This window comes from Salmo salar, chromosome ssa04 (genome assembly GCF_905237065.1).
Source record: "Salmo salar chromosome ssa04, Ssal_v3.1, whole genome shotgun sequence".
Lineage (NCBI taxonomy): Eukaryota > Metazoa > Chordata > Actinopteri > Salmoniformes > Salmonidae > Salmo > Salmo salar.
In genome coordinates, this window is record NC_059445.1 from 63,923,569 (window position 1) to 63,946,261 (window position 22,693).

The 22,693-nt window shown below is 43.3% G+C and overlaps 1 non-coding gene across 1 annotated transcript; it reads left to right on the plus strand.

The window, feature by feature from the left end:
* Positions 1–1,168: 1,168 nt before the first annotated feature.
* On the plus strand, positions 1,169–11,979 carry LOC106603647 (uncharacterized). Its single transcript, XR_001328465.2, has 2 exons — positions 1,169–1,712; positions 11,556–11,979. It is a non-coding gene; the product is annotated as an uncharacterized protein (transcript).
* The last annotated feature ends 10,714 nt before the right edge of the window (positions 11,980–22,693 follow it).

The window sequence follows — 22,693 nt, forward strand, 5'->3', positions numbered from 1 at the left end:
CAACGGAGTTAAAAAACTACAATTTGCACAAATTAAGGAAATAGTAACACAATAGAATGAGACTATATACAAGGAGTACCGGTACTGAGTCAATGTGTAGGGGTACAGGGTAGTGGAAGTAATGTGTACAGTGCCTTCAGAAAGTATTCATACCCCTTGACTTATTGCACATTGTTGTGTTACAGCCTGTATTCAAAATGGATTAAATGTGTTTTTCCTCAATCTACACACAATACCCCATAATGACAAAGCGAAAACATTGGGAATTTTTTGCAAATGTATTGAAAAAAATCAAAAATTCTGAAATCTCACATACATAAATAAGTATTCACACTCCTGAGTCAATACTTTGTAAACGCACCTTTGGCAGCGATTACAGCTGCTTCTTGACATTGCTCGCTTAACCCGGAAGCCAGCCGCACCAATGTGTCAGAGGAAACACTGTCCAACTGGCGACCATGTCAGCGTGTCCGGCTCGCCACAGGAGTAGCTATAGCGTGACGGGACATCCCGGCCGGCCAAACCCTCCCTTAACCCAGATGACGCTGGGTCAATTGTGCACCACCTCATGGGTCTCCCAGTGGCGGCCGGCTGCGACACAGCCCAAGATCGAACCCGGATCTGTAGTGACACCTCTAGCACTGCGATGCAGTTCCTTAGACTGCTGCGCCACTCGGGAGGCCCATGGCTTGGTTTTTGCTCGGACATGCACTGTCAACAGTGGGACCTTATATAGACAGGTGTGTGCCTTTCCAAATCATGTCCAATCAATTGAATTTACCAAAAGGTGGACTCCAAGTTGTAGACACATCAAGGATGATCAATGGAAACAGGATGCACCTGAGCTCAATTGAGTCTGAAGGGTTTGAATACTTATGTAAATAAGGTATCTGTTTTGTTTTTTTAATAATTTTTTTCGCTGTCATTATGGGGTATTGTGTGTAGATTGCTGAGGAAAATGTTTTATTTAATGCATTTTAAAATAAGGCTATAAAGTAACAATGTGGAAAAAGTCAAGGGGTCTGAATACTTTCCGAAGGCACTGTAGGTGTAGTTGGTGGTGGAATTATTTTTTTCCTTTTAGGAACAGGAATAATGAATAAAATGTAATGTAGGTCAGCCGTGACTGGCCTCATACTTTAATACAGTAGGTGGCGGTGTATGCACCTTTAAATTGGATGCGATCCACCAACCTAATCCCAAGACCAATCACTGACGAAGGATTGAGTGGTTTTGTTGGAGTCGGAGCGAGCTCGGGATAATAGAGTCCCTTGAGATGGCAAGAATGTCATGTATGTTAGAAGTGCAATATTATCATAAGGAGACGTATACTTGGAATATGGAGGAGAAATGGAGGGGAACAAGAGGCAGAGGAGGTCGCAGAGAGAGGGAGGAAGAGGGGGAGCTTGAATTCATAAAAAAAGAAAATGGCTGGAAAAAAGTGAGATGGTTTGTTGAAGAAGAATGTGTAAGCAGAGTGAGCCGTACACCAAATCGAGGTCTGGAGGAGAAATGGAAGTGAATGAGGGCGAATTATCGGAGGTGGCAGGTGTGAAGTTCTGAGCTCAAGGCTTGCACCGATGGTCAGGATAAAGATGAGTCTGGCAGTAGGAGTGACATTTTTGGAGGAAGTGGACCCCTGTTTTTTGACTGATCCATTTGTGGTTTCAGGGTGGGTGAAAACAGAGTCGGGTGCTGTGGAATCGGAGAAGGTAATCAGAAGTGGTCTTGTGATAATTGTTTGTTTCTGCTGGTCAGAGGGTGCAGGCACTTCAAGCAAAATGAATGGGGACAAGAGATGTGACTGGTTTTGCTCTCAAGAAAAGGGTGCTATTGAAAGGACTGATTACTGGGGTAGCGGTAAATGTGGACCAACTGAAGGGAACGATTCTCTGTGATGCTCGTTGTTTGGTGCAATGCAGACAGGGTGGCGTGAGTGGTGAAACCAAAGTCATTGTCTGTTCTTTTGAGTTTTGATATTGAGCCTTTGCCCGACAAAGTGATGTCAGGATATTACATTATTTTGTGCCGAATAAATTAAGTTGTTACAGATGTCAAGTTTAAAGGCATGTGGCAGCAGTGTGTAGGAGGGAGGTTCCTAGGTGTAAGAAGTGTGCAGAAGGGCATGAGACAAAGGAATGCGTAGCATTGGGGAAAGAAGTATTGTGTTTTAATTGTAGGGGTGCCCATGGGGCTGGGGATCAGAAATGTCTGGTGCGAGAGAGGCAGGTTAAGGTTTCCAGGGTTAGAGTAGTGCTGAAGGTGTCGTATGCTGAGGCAGTGAAGAAAGTAGAGGAAGATGGGTCAAGCGGGAGAGATCCTGAGAGGATTCATGTGAGTAGTAGATATGTTCCAGTACAGAGGAATAAACCAACAAGTGATATATGCTTTAGTAAGATTTGCTATTAATGCTAAAAAGCCATGTTATCAACTGTACTGCAGGGAGGGAACGTAAGTCACAGAACACATACAGCCCCAGTGAAAGGTTTGGACACACCATCCCAAGGAGCACCTACTCAATCCAGGGTTCCTTTATTTATTATTTTCTACATTGCAGATTAATAGCGAAGACATCAAAACTATGAAATAACATATGGAATCATGTAGTAACCAAAAGTGTAAAATTGAAAATATATTTTATAAGATTCTTCAAAGTAGCCACCCTTTCCCTTAATGACAGCTTTGCACACTCTTGGCATTCTCTCAACCAGATTCACGAGGTGCACCTGGAATGCATTTCAATTAACAGGTGTGCCATGTTAAAGTCCATATGTGGAATTTCTTTCCTTCTTAATGCGTTCGAGCCAATCAATTGTTGTGACAAGGTAGGGGTGGTATACAGAAGGTCTTTAACAAATAGGGCTAAGTCCATATTATGGCAGGAACAGCTCAAAAAAGCAAATAGACTGTTTCTATCATTACTTTAACTTCTATGGGCTGCGGGACACAGCCTGTGAAATATCAGGGCGGCAAATTCAAAAAAAACAAAATGTCATAATTCAACTTTCTCAAACATACACTTCTCCTTGATGTAACAACATTGTCCGATTTGAAAAAGGGTTTTCAGCAAAAGCAAAACATTAGATTATGTTAGGAGAGTACATAGACAAAAATAATCACACAGCCATTTTCCAATTAAGGACATGTGTCAACAAAACCCAAAACACAGCTAAATGAAGCACTAACCTTTGACGATCTTCATCAGATGACACTCCTAGGACATTATGTTACACAATACATGTATGTTTTGTTCGATAAAGTTCATGTTTATATCCAAAAACAGCATTTTACATTGGCGCGTGATATTCAGAAAATGTATTCCCACCAAAACGTCCGGTGAATGTGCACATTAATTTACAAAAATACTCATCATAAACGTTGACAAAATACATAACAATTATTTTAAGAATTATAGATAGACTACCCCTGGATGCAACCGCTGTGTCAGATTTTAAAATAGCTTTACGGAGAAAGCACATTTTTCAATATCCTGAGTACATAGCTCAGCCATCACGGTGAGCTATACAGACACCCGCCAAGTTCGGGGCAACCTAAACTCAGAATTAGTATTAGAAATATTGTCTTACCTTTGCTGATCTTCGTCAGAATGCACTCACAGGACTGCTACTTCCACAAGAAATGTTTTTGTTCCAAATAATCCTTATTTATGTCCAAATACCTCCGTTTTGTTCGTACGTACAGATCACTTATCCAAAGGCATAACGCGCGAGCGCGGAACCAGAGACAAAAAGTCAAAATGTCCCATTACCGTACTTAGATGCATGTCAAACGCTGTTTAAAATCAATCTTTATGGTATTTTTAACGTAAAATTCCGATAATATTCCAACTGGACAATAGCGTATTCATTCAAGGAGAAAAAGAAGGAACAGCGTGCTCGCGTGACCGCGCATATCCAATCCCTTTGTTGCCAGGCAGTCCACTCAGAAACTGAGCTCCTATTATCTGCCCATTGACAGGAGAATGCTCAAACCACTTTCTGAAGGCTTTAGACAGCCAATGGAAGCCTTAGGAAGTGCAACGTAACCCCACGGATACTGTAGTTTCGAAAGGGACTAGAAAGAAGAACTACAGTTCTCAGATCCTCCACTTCCTGGTTGACTTTTTCTCAGGTTTTTGCCTGCCATATGATTTCTGTTATACTCACAGACACCATTCAAACAGTTTTAGAAACGTCAGAGTGTTTTCTATCCAAATCTACTAATAATATGCATATTCTAGTTTCTGGGCCAGAGTAGTAAGTAACCTGTTTAAATTGGGTACGTTTTTCATCCGGCCGTGAAAATACTGCCCCCTAGCCCAATGTCTCTCCACAGGGGCAGGCCACTGATTGAGCAGAGCTCTAACCTTATGAAAACCCAATTCCCTCATTTGGAAGCTAAGATTACATTTAATCTTTTCACAAATAGTTTCAAGTTTAAACATTTAAATTGCACAACAATTCCATGAGAATCTGATAACTATAATGTGTAGACTTTCCACGATACAGTTTATGTCATCCTATCATTAATCAGAATGTCTCAGATGACAACCGAACTGACATCATATTCATTAAGTACCAACGCATATTCTCCACTGGTTGGATTACCGAAATATGGTTCCTTTCCCCCCACCGCTTGATGTTCCCAGACTCTGTTTAACAAAGGCTATTCAAGAGTCCTTCAGTAGAGTCAAGAGAGAGAGGGAAGGGAGAAAGGTATTTATGGGGGGGTCATAAACCTTGCTCACAGGCCAACGTCATGACAGTAGACACCAGAAAATATTCCATGTCAACAGAGGGATCCTGACATGTTGCATGTTAAGGTGGACTTTGTTGCATTGGTTGTCAACTGCACAGTGCAAACAGAGGAAATCTGAGAAAATAGGCATCGTTGTGGATGCGGATTAGCGTTTTTTGGGGATAAAAAAAAAAGTTGTGTATTTTGTATGATGTCGGGTTCCCCACACCCCATTCCCCGATATGGATTATTTTGTTTTGTTGTCGTTTCAATACCCCGTACAGTAGGTGGCAGCAATAAACCAATAAGTGTTTGAGAGGCTTAAGTGGTAGAGGCATGTTGAGTATATTGCAATTAACTGTAGGAAGGTGCTGAACCTCATGAGGGCAGTGGCAGGATATGTTGTATATGATCAGGTCATCTTTCGATTATGGGTGTTTTGTGTATGGATCGGCAGCCAAAATGGTACTACAGCCCCTAGATAGGATACAGTCAAGGCAACTGGGGAATGCTGGGAGTGAGGAGTGGGTAAGCAGAGGTTGTATGGGTGGACAACTGGGTAGAAAGTGGTATACTATGGCAGGGGGGGAAATCTGATATCAACTTTGGAGGGGACAATTACATGCAATTTTCTCAAGAGCAATTCCTGAGGGGGACACCAAAAGTAATGCTGTAACACATAGCCTACATTGTAATATGGTAAATGTATATTGAGGAACCAAAGAAATAAGGTGTTTGCCGTACTCCTAACTACCGGTACCCAGAACTACACAACTAATCACAACAGCAATACCATTGCCTTTAACAAATCTTAGTTCAGTCACCAGTTTAAGTTGAGAGTGGGGGTATCCATGGCATTTTCCAATTATGTTCCTATTTTACAAGTCAAAAAAAATTGAGAACCTTTCATAATGTTGCCAAACAAAGACTCAACAAACTTACCTGAGACTCCCTGTCTCTGCATATCTGTCCCCAGCTCTGCTGTCTGTGTGCCATCTGTTGCCTGCTCTGCCTAATGACATCATTGTGAAACATTTCCATTAGTATTTCACTTCTTTCTTATGAACATTTTATCAACTAGTCTTTGAGATATTAGGCTACTAGGGTTCTTACTTTGCGTTTTGGCGTACTGAAAAATACTCTGTCGTCTTTTTTCTGCCATTTTTCTACCTGGCTGGCTGGCTACACACACACACACACACACACACACAGTAGGTTATTTACAGTAGGAGATGGGCTTCTACCATCTTATCTTCTATCATTCTATATGGGCTTCGATCTAAAAGGTAGCTAGCAAATGTGAAACGGATTGCAGTGACAAGAGTTGACAGCTGTATGAGTTCACCATTTACACAACATATGCTGCAACCTTTTGTCATTTTAATCGTTTGTTTCATATTGGCTGGCTTCCAACAATAGCTCAATTTGCAAAGCTAGCGAGCACCAATTCCGTTTCAGTGGTGTTTGCTATAATCTTTGCTACCCGGGTTAAATAAAGGTGAAATAAAATAAATAAAAGTTCCCTTGCGACAATTTAGCTTTTGCAACGAGACCATTAAATATATTTAAGACAAAGGTAGAACAGAGTGTAGTTCTGTTCAGTTTGGACTTCAGTTTATCACTAACCTTATCACAGGGACTTTGACGCACTAATTTACATGCATGCTGATCTTGGAATAAATTGACGATAGCCAAGATTCCATCTTTGACGACGCCGCATAAATGGAATAGGTACTAGCTTGCTTAATAGTTCATGTTTGCACGCTAGCTCTGCAAATTCAGCTAGTATGTGTGTGAACCCTGCCAACATAAAACCAAACATTGCTATGGCGCGATTGACTGGATTAACCTCACATCAGTTACGTTCATTGAGTGCCTTTCAGACAGTAGATACGAACCCTCTGTTACCTTGCCAACTAAGGAACTGGCAGTGGATCAAACCATTGTGAGGCAAAGGGTGGGGGCGCAATCTTTTGAAACTTAAATGAGCTATTAAGTGTCTATAATCAGCACAATTGCTTTCATTGCGTATTATTAATATTATTTAAATTACAAAGTTATGTTTACAGTGATATACTGGGGGGGACAAATCATATTTTTCCCAGGATGGGGGGGGTCGTGTCCCCCCCATCCCCCCTGGGATTTCCGCCCCTGTACTATGGACTTGGGGAGAGCGAGAGAGGGTCGGCAATTGCATTGGGGAACGTTTCCCCGTGGCTGTTTCCAAAACCAAGTGTAGATGTGGATATGATTGAGGGTTGGAGAGAATGGGGTGAGGACGTGAGACGGTGTGTGGAGAGATATATAGAGAATTGGTTTTATTAGTCAGTGGTAGAGTGGAGGGCAGGGGTGTATATCCCAGAATTCAATGTTAGAGTAAGTAAGCGGTTAACTAATTATGTGTCAGTTTATGCGGCCAATTAGATAGCCATGATTATAGGTTTGTGATGGGTGGAAGAGATGAAACCACTGTGTTGATCTGCTCTGATTCGGCTGCAGTGTTGAGTAGTGTGAAGACGGGGAGGTTGGATAGGTGAGACTTGTTTGTGGAGATGGTGACGCTAATGGGATTGGAGAGGATGGGAGTGGTGGTAAACTTTTGCTGGGTTCCCACCCATGTGGGTGTGGAGGGTAATGATAAGGCTGATGTGGTGGTTAATAGATGTGAGGAGAGAGGGGGTAGATATTCAGGTCCTGCTGGGCCGCAGGGAAGTCAAGTCTGATCTGGGCAAAAAGGGTCGATCTTTGGCAAAAGGGAATGGGATGCTAGTAGTAAGGGGAGGCAATTTTATTGCGTGCAACGGTCAGTTAAGGAAGAGGTGGGGACTATGGGATATAGGAACAAAACGAGCAAAAGTTGAAGTAGAAGACAAGGACCGGTCCAATAATGCATTTCTTATTTGACTGTGTTTTGTGTACAAGGAGATTGATTTGCGAAATCCATTTGCAATATTGAGGACTGTGAAGAAAGCAGTGGGAAAGGTGCATTCAATCAAGGTGACTAGAAGCAGACTTGTTTTGGTTTAATGTGTCGATGAAGAACAGAAGAAGCTGCACTGGATCTGGCAAAATTGTCCACGTCAGAAGTAATGTATTGATCTTCGGAGCAGGGCGCCTGCAGAAGGCCTTATAGCTGGAGTCTCGTTGGATATAGATGAGGAGTACCTTAGTCAGAAAATCCTACGAGTGATCAGTGCATGTCGCCTGACCCATATGGTAAATGGAAGGAAGGAGAAAAGCCTATCAATATTATTGTTGTTTGAGGAGACTCTACCTGAATGTGTGAAGCTTGGATGTGTGAGGTGTGCGGTCAGAGCATGTGTGTCCAAACCCTTACAGTGTGGGAATTGTAAAGGATATGGTCATGTGTCAAATGTTTGAAGACTGGAGAACTACAGTATTTCTAGAATCTGTCATTGGAAAATGTTGCAACCGTGGTGGGGATCATACTCCAAAAACTTCCTTTAGTGCCTTATTAGGGTGAAGGAGGTTGAGGTGTCAAGAATCAGGGCTGTGCAGCAGATCTCCTATGTGCAGGCGGTGAAGAGTCGGAGAGGCAAGAGGCAACAGTGTTGAAGATATGGCAGTGGATGCATTGCAACCAGTTGCTAGTGTTAAGTCAAGCGAGTGATCTGGATACACTCATTGTGAAGAAAGTGGATTTTGTGGCATTTATAGCCACTGATTAATTGTACAGCACAAGTGTCTAAGAAGTCCAACAAGCTGGACATCTTTATATCTGCAGCTTTTGGGGCTCCAAGACTTCACGCCAGAAGCACTACAAGGACTATTGTGGCTAGGAAATGTCCCGCCCTCACAGGAGTCATTTGAGTCTGTGTAGGGACCTGATCAGAATTTGTTTTAAAAAAAACTTTTTTTTACAGAAAAGCAGTGTGATTTTGTGTAGTCAATTTCTTTTTCGATAGTTTGTATGATATTTCATTTATTATTACCCAGATCCTTATTATTCACCCGCACAGTAGGTGGCAGAATGCACAGCCCTCACTCTCCGATCCAACAGGTCCCAGATGTGCTCAATGGGATCTTCGCTGGCCATGGCAAAACACTGACATTCCTTGCAGGAAATCACGCACAGAACGAGCAGTATGGCTGGTGGCATTGTCATGCTGGTGGAGGGTCATGTCAGGATGAGCCTGCAGGAAGGGTACCACACGAGGGAGGAGGATGTCTTCCCTGTAACGCACAGCATTGAGATTGCCTGCAATGACAATAAGCTCAGTCTGATGATGCAGTGACACACAACCCCAGACCATGACAGACCCTCCACCTCCAAATCGATCCCGCTCCAGAGTACAGGCCTGGGTTTAACGGTCATTCCTTGAGACCGTTTAACGGTCATTCCTTGAGACAAAACCGCGACTCGTCAGTGAAGAGCACTTTTTGCCAGTCCTGTATGGTCCAGCGGAGGTGGGTTTGTGCCCATAGGCGACGTTATTACCGCTGATGTCTGGTGGGGACCTGCCTTACAACAGGCCTATAAGCCCTCAGTCCAGCCTCTCTCAGCCTATTGCGGACAGTCTGAGCACTGATGGAGGGATTGTGCGTTCCTGGTGTAACTCGGGCAGTTGTTGTTGCCATCCTGTACCTGTCCCGCAGGTGTGATGTTTGGATGTACCGATCCTGTGCAGGTGTTGTTACACGTGGTCTGCCACTGAGAGGACAATCAGGTATCCGTCCTGTCTCAGGCGTCTCACAGTACAGACATTGCAATTTATTACCCTGGCCACATTTACAGTCCTCATGCCTCCTTGCAGCATGCCTAAGGCACGTTCACGCAGATGAGCTGGGACCCTGGGCATCTTTCTTTTGGTGCTTTCCTGAGTCCGTAGAAAGGCCTCTTTAGTGTCCTAAGTTTTCATAACTGTGACCTTAATTGCCTACCGTCTGTAAGCTGTTAGTGTCTTAACGACCGTTCCACAGGTGCACGTTCATCAATTGTTTATGGTGAATTGAACAAGCATGGGAAACAGTGTTTAAACCCTTTACAATGTAGATCTGTGAAGTTATTTGGATTTTTACTAATTATCTTTGAAAGACAGGGTCCTGAATAAGGGACGTTGAGTTTACCGTAGAAGCAGCTTCAAACAGTATTTTATTTTCCATAGATGTTTTATACTTTAGCTAGCTAAACATTTTGTTGAGACTTCTGGCATGCCACACCAGACCTCTTTTTGACAGGTTGTCTGCAACACAACAAATAAGGATACTTAATTGTGCAATCGTCACACCTAGCTACAGTAACTTTAGTCTATTAGCTACATTAGCGATAACATTCCAAGATGGATAGTGAAGTTCAGAGAGATGGCAGGGTTCTTGGCATAACAGATGATGCTTGGAGGGAAGACTGTCTACCTTATGAAGATGTCACTATCCCATTGGTAAGGAAAGCCTTTCAACAATTACGTTAAAGGTGAGGTTTAGCCAGCTAACGCGTTACATATGTAGCTTCTGCATCCGGCTCACTCAATTATTCATGAATAGCTAGCATAACTATACAAGTCATACATTCGTTTTTATTATTTGATCCTCAATCCAAATCACTGATGGCCAGTTATAAAGACTTGCCTGCCTAGGCTACTATAAACCCCAAAGTTTGGATTGCACTACCTAAAGCTTATACCTGGGGCACTGTAGCTAATGTTTCATGGACAACTGGTTACTGACAAAATAAAAGGAAACACCAACAGTGTCTTACATTATTAGGGCATTGATCCACCATGAGCCGCCAGAGAAGATTCAATGCACCTTGGCATAGATTCTACAAGTGTCTGGAACTCTATTGGAGGGATGCAACACCAATCTTCCATGAGAATTTCAGTCATTGTGTTTTGTTGATGGTGGAAACCGCTGTCTCAGGCACCACTCCAGAATCTCCCATAAGTGTTAAATTGGTTTGAGATCTGGGGTGTATTCATAAGGTCTTGCAATGGAGACCGTTTACTGTTCAGAACCAAACGGAACAAAACGTGGAGAGAATTTGACCAATAGAAACTCTCGTTTTCATTGAAAAAAGTTGTCAATTTGGAGTAAATGTTTTTTTGCAAAAGACTAAGCGTTTTGCAACAGAATCGGCATAATGAATACACTTATGGTGACACACTCCCTTTAATAAACCCCCTATGCTCCTTTGAGACCACTCTTTCAAAAGTCAAGTCACTGAGCTTGTCTAGCCATGGTAGCCAAAATAATTGGCAACTGGGCATTTTTATATGGGATGTTTTAATTGCTTAATTAACTCAGGAACCACACCTGTGTGGAAGGACCTGCTTTCAGTATACTTTGTAGCCCTCATTTACTCAAGTGTTTTCTTTATTTTGGCAGTTACCTGTATAAATAGCTAGTTTAGTTAACTTCTAAAGATTTGTACCTTACCTTTACATCAGCTCTGCATTGCAAAATATGTAGCTACAGTTCCCTGTGTGGATATCTTCCTTACAGGGTACTAGCGTAGGTAGCTAAGAATTTAACTAGTGTTTGACAACGTTGTGCCGCTGGAGGTTCGAGCCCTGCTTGGCTACAAATGGAGGCATTATTCAGACTAGCCCTCAAGCACCAGTGACCTTACCTTTAAATCCACAAATGGCCTCACAGATGTATATTGCTGGTGTCTTCTCTCCCTGGTGGTATCCAATAGAGCAAATGCCGTTGGCATGAGTCCTTTCTTACCTGCTTTCAGAAATCAGTTTATGAATAAAGAGCCTTTTAGGAATGTCTGATACTCATACTACTGTATAAGCATGGACAATACTACTAGTTTGCTCTCATGTGGTTAAGGCTTTTTTTCTTCCCTCCTGCAGAGTGAGCTGCCTGAAGCTGAGCAAGATAATGGAGGATCAACAGAGTCGGTGAAAGAAAAAGAAATGAAGTCAGATTTAGCCCTTCAGAGTCTGCACGAGAATACAACCAACACTGGGACTTAGCTACTCCTTAAATCAGGGGTGGGCATTTCCAGACCTCGAGGGCCTGATTAGTGTCACAGTTTTGCCCCAGCTAACACACCTGACTTCAATAATCACCTAATCATGATCTTTAGTTTAGAATGCAATTTGATTAATCAGCTGTGTTTGCTAGGGATGGAGAAAAAGTGACCCCAATCAGGCCCTCGAGGAGTTGCCCACCCCTGCCGTAAATGGATGCTGTGCCTTTTCCAATGTACCCGTGGTTGAACAGTTGTCTGTTTCCTGTAGTCTTACGATTGTCAAAATAAAATTATTGACCTGGTATTTTGTCATTCATGTCAAAGGACCCCCTTAAACCCAGAATTTCTTTCAGTTCAATAATCGAACCTGGAGTGCGGTATCCCTGGACTATTTGTAGATTTTCTTCTTGACCTGACAGAAATAAATGTATTGTAAATAGAGTATAATGATGCAAAATAAACAGAAAATATAATTTTATACATCCACCCCAAAATGCATCCCATAACATTTTAACATGGAAATAGCTGTTGTATCATTAAGCCTACAGCAGCAGCAAATGTGTGATGTTCAATGTAGGCTTATATTCCATGAGACTTTTGAAAAAAAAAAACATGCAGGGCTTGACAACCTGTTTATATATTTTTTTATTTAACTATTTCACTTTACCCACTTGTCCTTTAGACAAGGTGGTGACTGAAAATTCTGTGTTGTTTGACGCAAGAAACAAAAATAAAATGCATTATTATTATTACAGAGAATCAGACAAATGATGCTACCCTCTGCTTATTGGCTACTTAGGTTATTCAAGCCGGTCTCAAAATACAACACTGCCCCTTTAAGACTCTTGTAGGACGAAATCACTCTCCTATTGCTGACTACAAAAGATCTTTAACTGGGCTAATAACTCACTAACTAGCAAAGGATATGAACAAAATGCGCACACGTGACTACATGCAGCTCTCTTTTGATCTAAAAACAAGCTCATCTACTCACGACCGCTCATGCTGTAAACACAATCCAATTCAAAGTAAATGGCACAGATCCATGTATGGTAATTGTCTATTTGCATATAGACCTACTGCAGCTCTGATTGTTTATGCCGCACTGGTCTGTGTAGAGTACAGGCTAAGTAGTGCGTGTCAATGCAATAGAATCCTACTCGGATGCGTTCTGCCTACAACAAAATCTCTTGCATAGTTCTTTTGTTTCGGTATGCTGCATTGAAAGTGGCTAATATTGCATTGATTCGATCACAATTACCACAGTAAAGGGAAACGTTAAAAGTGTTAACAGGGAAAACTCTAGAACAGTGGTCACCAACCTTTTCTGAGTCAAGATCACTTTGAGTCACAATGCAATCCGAGATCTACAGATATTTTGTTGCATGACTTAAACGTAAGCCTATGCAACATTAACCAATTAAAAACAGTACTGTAGCAATGAGGTTTGTGCAGTAAGCTATAGGCCCAATACCTTGTCACTGCATATTAGTTACGCTTGAATTGCCTTGCCAATGCATTGTTGTTCGGGACACTTTTTTATATTATATATATATATATATATATAAACAAATTCAGGTAGGCTATAATCACACTGGTAATATATCTGTTGTTGTATTACTTGTGCGGCACAGCTGAGTGAGCATACATTTAAATAATTTGCTGGGCTGATGGTGCTCGCATCTGATGGCCAATTTTAGCTGAGGGAGAGAGAGCAGCAGATTTAAGGTCCGCCTCTCAACATCCCTCCGCTCTCCCTTTCCTCCACTGAACAAAAAGGGACACTGTCTTCCAGCTGATGGTGAAACTCGAGTCGCACCGCATTATTTCTGCCTCATCCACAAATTCATGTTGTTACCCCTATGAGAAAAGTTAAATATTCTTCGATATTAAAAGACCCAAGCCGCTAACGCAAGCCTATATGTAACCGATGTGAAATGGCTAGTTAGTTAGCGGTGGTGCGCGCTAATAGCGTTTCAATCCGGTGACGTCACTCGCTCTGCGACCTGAAGTAGTTGTTCCCATTGCTCTGCAAGGGACAAGGCTTTTGTGGCGCGATGGGTAACGATGCTTCGTGGGTGTCAGTTGTTGATGTGTGCAGAGGGTCCCTACTTCAAGCCCAGGTTGGGGCGAGGAGAGGGACGGAAGCTGTTACATATGGATGCACTTTCCTTAACATTCATTATTGCTGCAGTGCTTGTTTTAACGCTGAGTGGAAATAGGAAGAATACGCATTTTATGGTTCATAAAAGTGTTGAATACAAAGTGTTGACAGTGCTGAGTAAGAACTTAAACATTCATAAAAACAGCAGCTCTTTACTGTATTCGTTGACAGTCTCTAGTCTTGGTTTTAAACGTTTTGAAATCTCACAGTATCAATTTTGCTGTATCTTTTTTTGTATGCCTTCTACGTTACTGCAGACACCGTAATCTGAGCCACCTGATTGGCCAGCGGTAGTCTTATAGTGCTCTCTGGACCCGCCAGACAGGCAGAGTTTGTACCTTCAGACACATTAAATGGTTCAACATTGTAACAGTTCACCTACCCGGTGTGCAGGGCAGTTGAATCGGGTGTGTCAACAGCCGGGACGAATAATATATATTATTAAATAAGGCTTTACATTTTTCTTTTTACATAAATGTTTGGCAATTGACTAGGAATGCTTTGGAGATCGACGTGACCACTGCTCTAGAAAATTAGGGTGAAATTCAATCTCGTGCTTCTCTCCGTGGGTTGATATTTCCCATAGGACGGCGCATTGTCATTGTAAAATAAGAATTTGTTCTTAACGAACTTGCCAAGTTAAGGTAAAAAATAATAATAAATGCTCAGCAGTCGCTGGGCTACTACACGCATGCAGTTGAGGGAACATTGATCAAATGGAGATATTGTCAAAGGTTTCAAAATGCAAATATATCTAGGTTTCCATCCAATCGGAGACAGATTTGAATGCGAATATTCAAAAATCTCACCAGAGATGTTTTTCCATCAAACGGACTTGTTGCAGATAAAAAAAAACTGTGCGTGATGACATAGTGCACATCAACATAACTTTTGCTGTTAAATGACCATGTACCGAATAAGAAAATACAATTTAAATGGGTTTGAATTGCATTTAACGATGGTTTTGTCACAATTTGTGTGCATTATCTAGCAAATGTACCAACTCTGGTCTTGGCAGGTGTGCTCTATCCAACAGCTCGCCATTGTTGCCAACTTAGTGACTTAGTCGCTATATTTAGCGAGTATTCAGACCCCTCTAGCGACACATTTTCAAAAAATCAACTAGCGACAAATCTAGCGACTTTTTCTGGTGTTATTGGAGACACTGACGTGAAAGCATGTATCGTTCTTCCTCTTCTCAACGAGCAGCGGGTGCTGCAGTGGGCCCCACCCCGTCCCAAAGCACTCACAGGCGGCCCAGTCCTCGCTCCAGACTGCAAATGAATCGCGCATGCGGGAAGCCGCCGCTGGCTGATGTAAATGTAAAATGTTCTTTGTCTAAAATAAATCACTGCATTTGACTCACACAGCCTCAGTCACTTACTCACCTTGTCCACTGTGTGTGTGCCTCTCTGTGACATAAGCTAAACATCTAGCTGGCTAGCTCATCATGTCTCAGTCTAAACTGTACACTTAAAAATACAGAAAGGAGTGGGAATCAAACTCTGAATTCAAAGGCTGGTTGAAGCCGTTTATTGGAGATGATACAAGGGCATACTGCCTGTATTGTAATGCTGATTTCTACGCCAAACTTAGTGATGTAAAAAAACACATGACAACTCAAAAACATACTCAAAAGGCAAAGCCTTATAACAGTTCCACCCAAAACAAGCTTCCATTTATGGTTACAAAAATTGACTCTGCAAAAAAGGCTGAGGCCACCATGGCATTAGCTATCGCTGAACACTGTTGTTCCATGCTGGCATGTGATCACATTGGAGAAACATGTAGAGCTGCTTTCTCAGACTCCACTGCTGCTACCCACTTCAAAAAGCACAGGAGAAAGTGCACAGAAATGATTAATGGTGTTCTAGCACCATACTTTCTTAAAAAGTTGGTAGCAGATGTGGGTGACCAGCGTTTCAGCCTCCTCTTCGATGAGTCCACGGATGTAAGTGTTTCTAAGTACCTGGGTGTTGTGATAAGGTACTTTAGTGACACCAAGCAGACAATTGTATCAACATTTCTGGGGCTTGTTGAGTTGGAGGGAGGATGCCAAATCTATAGCCCGTGCTATTGTGACTTTTCTCGAGAACTGTTGTCTTAAAAAAGAGAAACTCATGGGGATAGGGACTGACAATGCCTCTGTTATGAGGCATTGTCAGTCCCTATCATGGGGTCCCGTGTGGCTCAGTTGGTAGAGCATGGTGTTTGCAACACCAGGGTTGTGGGTTCGATTCCCACGGGGGACCAGTACGAAGAAAAAAAATAAAAATGAAATGAAATGTATGCACTCACTGCACTAAGTCGCTCTGGATAAGAGCGTCTGCTAAATGACTAAAATGTAAATGTTATGACGGGGATAATCAATGGGGTCCATAAAGTGCTGAAAGAGGAGTATGGCCTCAAATATCTGGTTCTTATTCACTGTGTGTGCCACTCTCTGCTTCCAATGACACCATCCCCCGTAGTGTGGAGTACTTGGTCCGAGAGACTTATAACTGGTTTTCAGTGTCTCCAAAGCACAGGGAGGCCTACAAGGCCATACAGTGGGGGTAAAATGTATTTGATCCCCTGCTGATTTTGTACGTTTGCCCACTTACAAAGAAATGATCAGTCTATAATTTTAATGGTAGGTTTATTTGAACAGAATAACAACAGAAAAACCCATGTCAAAAATGCTATAAAATGATTTGCATTTTAATGAGGGAAATAAGTATTTGACCCCTCTGCAAAACATGACTTAGTACTTGGTGGCAAAACCCTTGTTGGCAATCACAGAGGTCAGACATTTCTTGTAGTTGGCCACCAGGTTTGCACACATTTCAGGAGGGATTTTGTCCCACTCCTCTTTGCAGATCTTCTCCAAGTCGTTAAGGTTTCGAGGCTGACGTTTGGCAACTCGAACCTTCAGCTCCCTCCTCAGATTTTCTATGGGATTAAGGTCTGGAGACTGGCTAGGCCACTCCAGGACCTTAATGTGCTTCTTCTTGAGCCACTCTTTTGTTGCCTTGGCCGTGTGTTTTGGGTCATTGTCATGCTGGAATACCCATCCACGACCTGGCTGAGGGAAGGAGGTTCTCACCCAAGATTTGACGGTACAATGGCCCCGTCAAATGATGCGGTGAAGTTGTCCTGTCCCCTTAGCAGAAAAACACCCCCAAAGCATAATCTTTCCACCTCCATGTTTGACAGTGGAGATGGTGTTCTTGGGGTCATAGGCAGCATTCCTCCTCCTCCAAACACGGAGAGTTGAGTTGATGCCAAAGAGCTCCATTTTGGTCTCATCTGACCACAACACTTTCACCAGTTGTCCTCTGAATCATTCAGATGTTCATTGGCAAACTTTAGACGGGCATGTATAGGTATTCTTGAGCAGGGGGACCTTGCGGGCGCTGCAGGATTTCAGTCCTTCACGGCGTAGTGTGTTACCAATTGTTTTCTTGGTGACTATGGTCCCAGCTGCCTTGAGATCATTGACAAGATCCTCCTGTGTAGTTCTGGGCTGATTCCTCACCGTTCTCATGATCATTGCAACCCCACGAGGTGAGATCTTGCATGAAGCCCCAAGCCGAGGGATATTGACAGTTCTTTTGTGTTTCTTCCATTTGCGAATAATCGCACCAACTGTTGTCACCTTCTCACCAAGCTGGTTGGCGATGGTCTTGTAGCCCATTCCAGCCTTCTACAATCTTGTCCCTCACATCCTTGGAGAGCTCTTTGGTCTTGGCCATGGTGGAGAGTTTGGAATCTGATTTATTGATTGCTTCTGTGGACAGGTGTCTTTTTTACAGGTAACAAGCTGTGGTTAGGAGCACTCCCTTTAAGAGTGTGCTCCTAATCTCAGCTCGTTACCTGAATAAAAGACACCTGGGAGCCAGAAATCTTTCTGATTGAGGGGGTCAAATACTTATTTCCCTCATTAAAATGCAAATCAATTTATAACATTTTTGACGTGTTTTTCTGGATATTTTTGTTGTTATTCTGTCTCTCACTGTTCAAATAAAACTACCATTAAAATTATAGACTGATCCTTTCTTTATCAGTGGGCAAACATACAAAATCAGCAGGGGATCAAATGCTTTTTTCCCCCACTGTATATGAGACCATCTGTATATGAGACCATCTCCATTGAACCCGCGGTGTCATGCATTTTGGAGCAGTGGGAGGAGCTTAGGCTGCATTTCGCAGTCGCCAGGTCCAGTGAACACTGCTACATGGCTGAGGTTTTATACTCCATGTACAGTGATCCTCAAAACATATTGTATCTGACTTTTTTGAAGTCAGTGCTGGGTGAGGTACAGTTGGCCATCAAGGCTTTTGAGGGAGAGCAAGTAGATCCTCTTAACATTTACATTTACATTTAAGTCATTTAGCAGACGCTCTTATCCAGAGCGACTTACAAATTGGTGCATTCACCTTATAATATCCAGTGGAACAACCACTTTACAATAGTGCATCTAAATCTTTTAAGGGGGGGTTAGAAGGATTTCTTTATCCTATCCCAGGTATTCCTTAACCTGTTGGGGCTAGGGGGCAGCATTTGCACGTCTGGATAAAAAAAATGTACCCGATTTAATCTGGTTACTAATCCTACCCAGTAACTAGAATATGCATATACTTATTATATATGGATAGAAAACACTCTAAAGTTTCTAAAACTGTTTGAATGGTGTCTGTGAGTATAACAGAACTCATTTGGCAGGCAAAACCCTGAGACATTTTCTGACAGGAAGTGGATACCTGATGTGTTGTATTGACTTTAAACCTATCCCATTGAAAAACACAGGGGCTTAGGAATATTTTGGCACTTCCTATTGCTTCCACTAGATGTCACCAGCCTTTACAAAGTGTTTTGAGTCTTCTGGAGGGAGATCTGACCGAACAAGAGCCATGGAACGATGATGTCCCATTAGACACCTGGCGCGCGAGTTCATGTTGGGTACCCTCGTTCCAATACGTTATAAAAGAGTATGCATTCGTCCACCTTGAATATTATTCATGTTCTGGTTAAAAAAGGCCCTAATGATTTATGCTATACAACGTTTGACATGTTTGAACGAACGGAAATATATTTTTTCCCCTCGTTCATGACGAGAAGTCCGGCTGGCTTACATCATGTGCTAACGAGACGGAGATTTTTGGACATAAATGATGAGCTTTTTTGAACAAAACTACATTCGTTATGGACCTGTGATACCTGGAAGTGACATCTGATGAAGAGAATCAAAGGTAATGGATTATTTACATAGTATTTTCGATTTTAGATCTCCCCAACATGACGTCTAGTCTGTATCGCAACGCGTATTTTTCTGGGCGCAGTGCTCAGATTATTGCAAAGTGTGATTTCCCAGTAAGGTTATTTTTAAATCTGGCAAGTTGATTGCGTTCAAGAGATGTAAATCTATAATTCTTTAAATGACAATATAATATTTTACCAATGTTTTCTAATTTTAATTATTTAATTTGTGACGCTGACTTGACTGCCGGTTATTGGAGGGAAACGATTTCCTCAACATCAATGCCATAGTAAAACGCTGTTTTTGGATATAAATATGAACTTGATAGAACTAAAAATGCATGCATTGTCTAACATAATGTCCTAGGAGTGTCATCTGATGGAGATTGTAAAAGGTTAGTGCATCATTTTAGCTGGTTTTATGGTTTTGGTGACCCTGTCTTTGACTTGACAAAACATTACACACAACTCTTGTAAATGTACTGTCCTAACATACTCTAAATTTATGCTTTCGCCGTAAAACCTTTTTGAAATCGTAAAACGTGGTTAGATTAAGGAGATGTTTATCTTTCAAATGGTGTAAAATAGTTGTATTTTTGAAAAATTTGAATTTTGACATTTATTTGGATTCAAATTTGCCGCTCTTGAAATGCACCTGCTGTTGATGGAGTGCACCACGGGTGGCACGCTAGCGTCCCACCTAGCCCCAAGAGGTTAAAGAGGTGGGGTTTCAGGTGTCTCCGGAAGGTGGTGATTGACTCCGCTGTCCTGGCGTCGTGAGGGAGCTTGTTCCACCATTGGGGTGCCAGAGCAGCGAACAGTTTTGACTGGGCTGAGCGGGAACTGTGCTTCCTCAGAGGTAGGGGGGCGAGCAGGCCAGAGGTGGATGAACGCAGTGCCCTTGTTTGGGTGTAGGGCCTGATCAGAGCCTGAAGGTACGGAGGTGCCGTTCCCCTCACAGCTCCGTAGGCAAGCACCATGGTCTTGTAGCGGATGCGAGCTTCGACTGGAAGCCAGTGGAGAGAGCGGAGGAGCGGGGTGACGTGAGAGAACTTGGGAAGGTTGAACACCAGACGGGCTGCGGCGTTCTGGATGAGTTGTAGGGGTTTAATGGCACAGGCAGGGAGCCCAGCCAACAACGAGTTGCAGTAATCCAGACGGGAGATGACAAGTGCCTGGATTAGGACCTGCGCCGCTTCCTGTGTGAGGCAGGGTCGTACTCTGCGAATGTTGTAGAGCATGAACCTACAGGATCGGGTCACCGCCTTGATGTTAGTGGAGAACGACAGGGTGTTGTCCAGGGTCACGCCGAGGCTCTTACCACTCTGGGAGGAGGATACAAGGGAGTTGTCAACCGTGATGGCGAGATCATGGAACGGGCAGTCCTTCCCCGGGAGGAAGAGCAGCTCCGTCTTGCCGAGGTTCAGCTTGAGGTGGTGATCCGTCATCCACACTGATATGTCTGCCAGACTTGCAGAGATGCGATTCGCCACCTGGTTGTCAGAAGGGGGAAAGGAGAAGATTAATTGTGTGTCATCTGCATAGCAATGATATGAGAGATCATGTGAGGATATGACAGAGCCAAGTGACTTGGTGTATAGCGAGAATAGGAGTGGGCCTAGAACAGAGCCCTGGGGGACACCAGTGGTGAGAGCACGTGGTGCGGAGACAGATTCTCGCCACGCCAACCGATAGGAGCGACCTGTCAGGTAGGACGCAATCCAAGCGTGGGCCGCGCCGGAGATGCCCAGCTCGGAGAGGGTGGAGAGGAGGATCTGATGGTTCACGGTATCAAAGGCAGCAGATAGGTCTAGAAGGATGAGAGCAGAGGAGAGAGAGTTAGCTTTAGCAGTGCGGAGAGCCTCCGTGACACAGAGAAGAGCAGTCTCAGTTGAATGCCCAGTCTTGAAACCTGACTGATTAGGATCAAGAAGGTCATTCTGAGAGAGATAGCAAGAGAGCTTTCCCAAGGACGGCACGTTCAAGAGTTTTGGAGAGAAAGGAAAGAAGGGATACTGGTCTGTAGTTGTTGACATCGGAGGTATCGAGTGTAGGTTTTTTCAGAAGGGATGCAACTCTCGCTCTCTTGAAGACGAAAGGGACGTAGCCAGCGGTCAAGGATGAGTTGATGAGCGAGGTGAGGTAGGGGAGAAGGTCTCCGGAAATGGTCTGGAGAAGAGAGGAGGGGATAGGGTCAAGTGGGCAGGTTGTTGGGCGGCCGGCCGTCACAAGACGGGAGATTTCATCTGGAGAGAGAGGGGAGAAAGAGGTCAAAGCACAGGGTAGGGCAGTGTGAGCAGGACCAGCGGTGTCGTTTGACTTAGCAAACGAGGATCGTATGTCGTCAACCTTCTTTTCAAAATGGTTGACGAAGTCATCCGCAGAGAGGGAGGAGGGGGGGGGGGGAGGGGGAGGAGGATTCAGGAGGGAGGAGAAGGTAGCAAAGAGCTTCCTAGGGTTAGAGGCAGATGCTTGGAGTTTAGAGTGGTAGAAAGTGGCTTTAGCAGCAGAGACAGGAGAGGAAAATGTAGAGAGGAGGGAGTGAAAGGATGCCAGGTCCGCAGGGAGGCGAGTTTTCCTCCATTTCCGCTTAAGCTACTTGAAAGCTTGGTTAGCCTGATCAAGTCTGTGAGCAGCAGGGTGCTGAATCCCACTGGCAAATGTTGATGATCTCAAAGGGCCAATAGATGGATACATCAGTCCCAAACCATACCTTGGTTACCTTTTTGAGTCAAAGGCAGCTGAGCTCCACCTTGCGCCTGAGGATGAAAACAATGTCCGAAAGCGGTGTGTAGCCTTCAACATCTCCCTCACTAATAAGTTGAGGGTGAGACTGCCGTACAACAGTACATGTCAGTTTTCAATGTGGAGGAAACTCTAAAGCACAATAAGGAGAAATAGAAAAAATAACAAAGCTCCTTGGCTACTCCCCTGCAGAGATAGACAAGGTTGTCCAGCAATGGCGTGCCATCCATCTTAGTAAATGGACAAAAAAATACACTTTGCTTCTGGAGTGAGATTTGGAAGTTCAGGGATGCAGCTGATATCAACCCGTTTCAAGAACTTGCCATGGCTAATGTGTCTGTGTTGTCCTTGCCACACTCAAATGCTGAAGTCGAGAGAGTATTCAGCCAGATGACTGTGGTAAAAAGCAAACTTAGAAATCAGATGTCCTTGCAGACCCTTAACTCCATCCTGTACATTCGATATGGACTGAAGCTGTCTGGTGAGGCTTGCTATGAGCACCAGCTGCCTGATGTTTTTCAGCTTTTTGGCACATCAGCTGCTTACTCATTTAAGTCAGCTCCCTCAGTTGCTGAACCTGCCATGGAGAGCCTTGACCAAAATGACGACGACCCACTCTTTCTGTGAGCCAGCACAGCCTGTGTGTGTGTGGAGGGGGGGTCTGGAGAAAAAAAACTATTAACCTGAATTAGGGCCAGACTAGTTACCATCATTTTCTCACATTGCCATTGACAGTTTTTTCTATCGTCTCTTTTTGGTCCATTTAGATTGTTAATGTAGATTGTATAGACCTTTTTTTTATGTTTGGTTATTAAAAATGTTCATGTTTTACTGTGACTTGTTGTAGGCTCCTAAGTGGACCATAAGG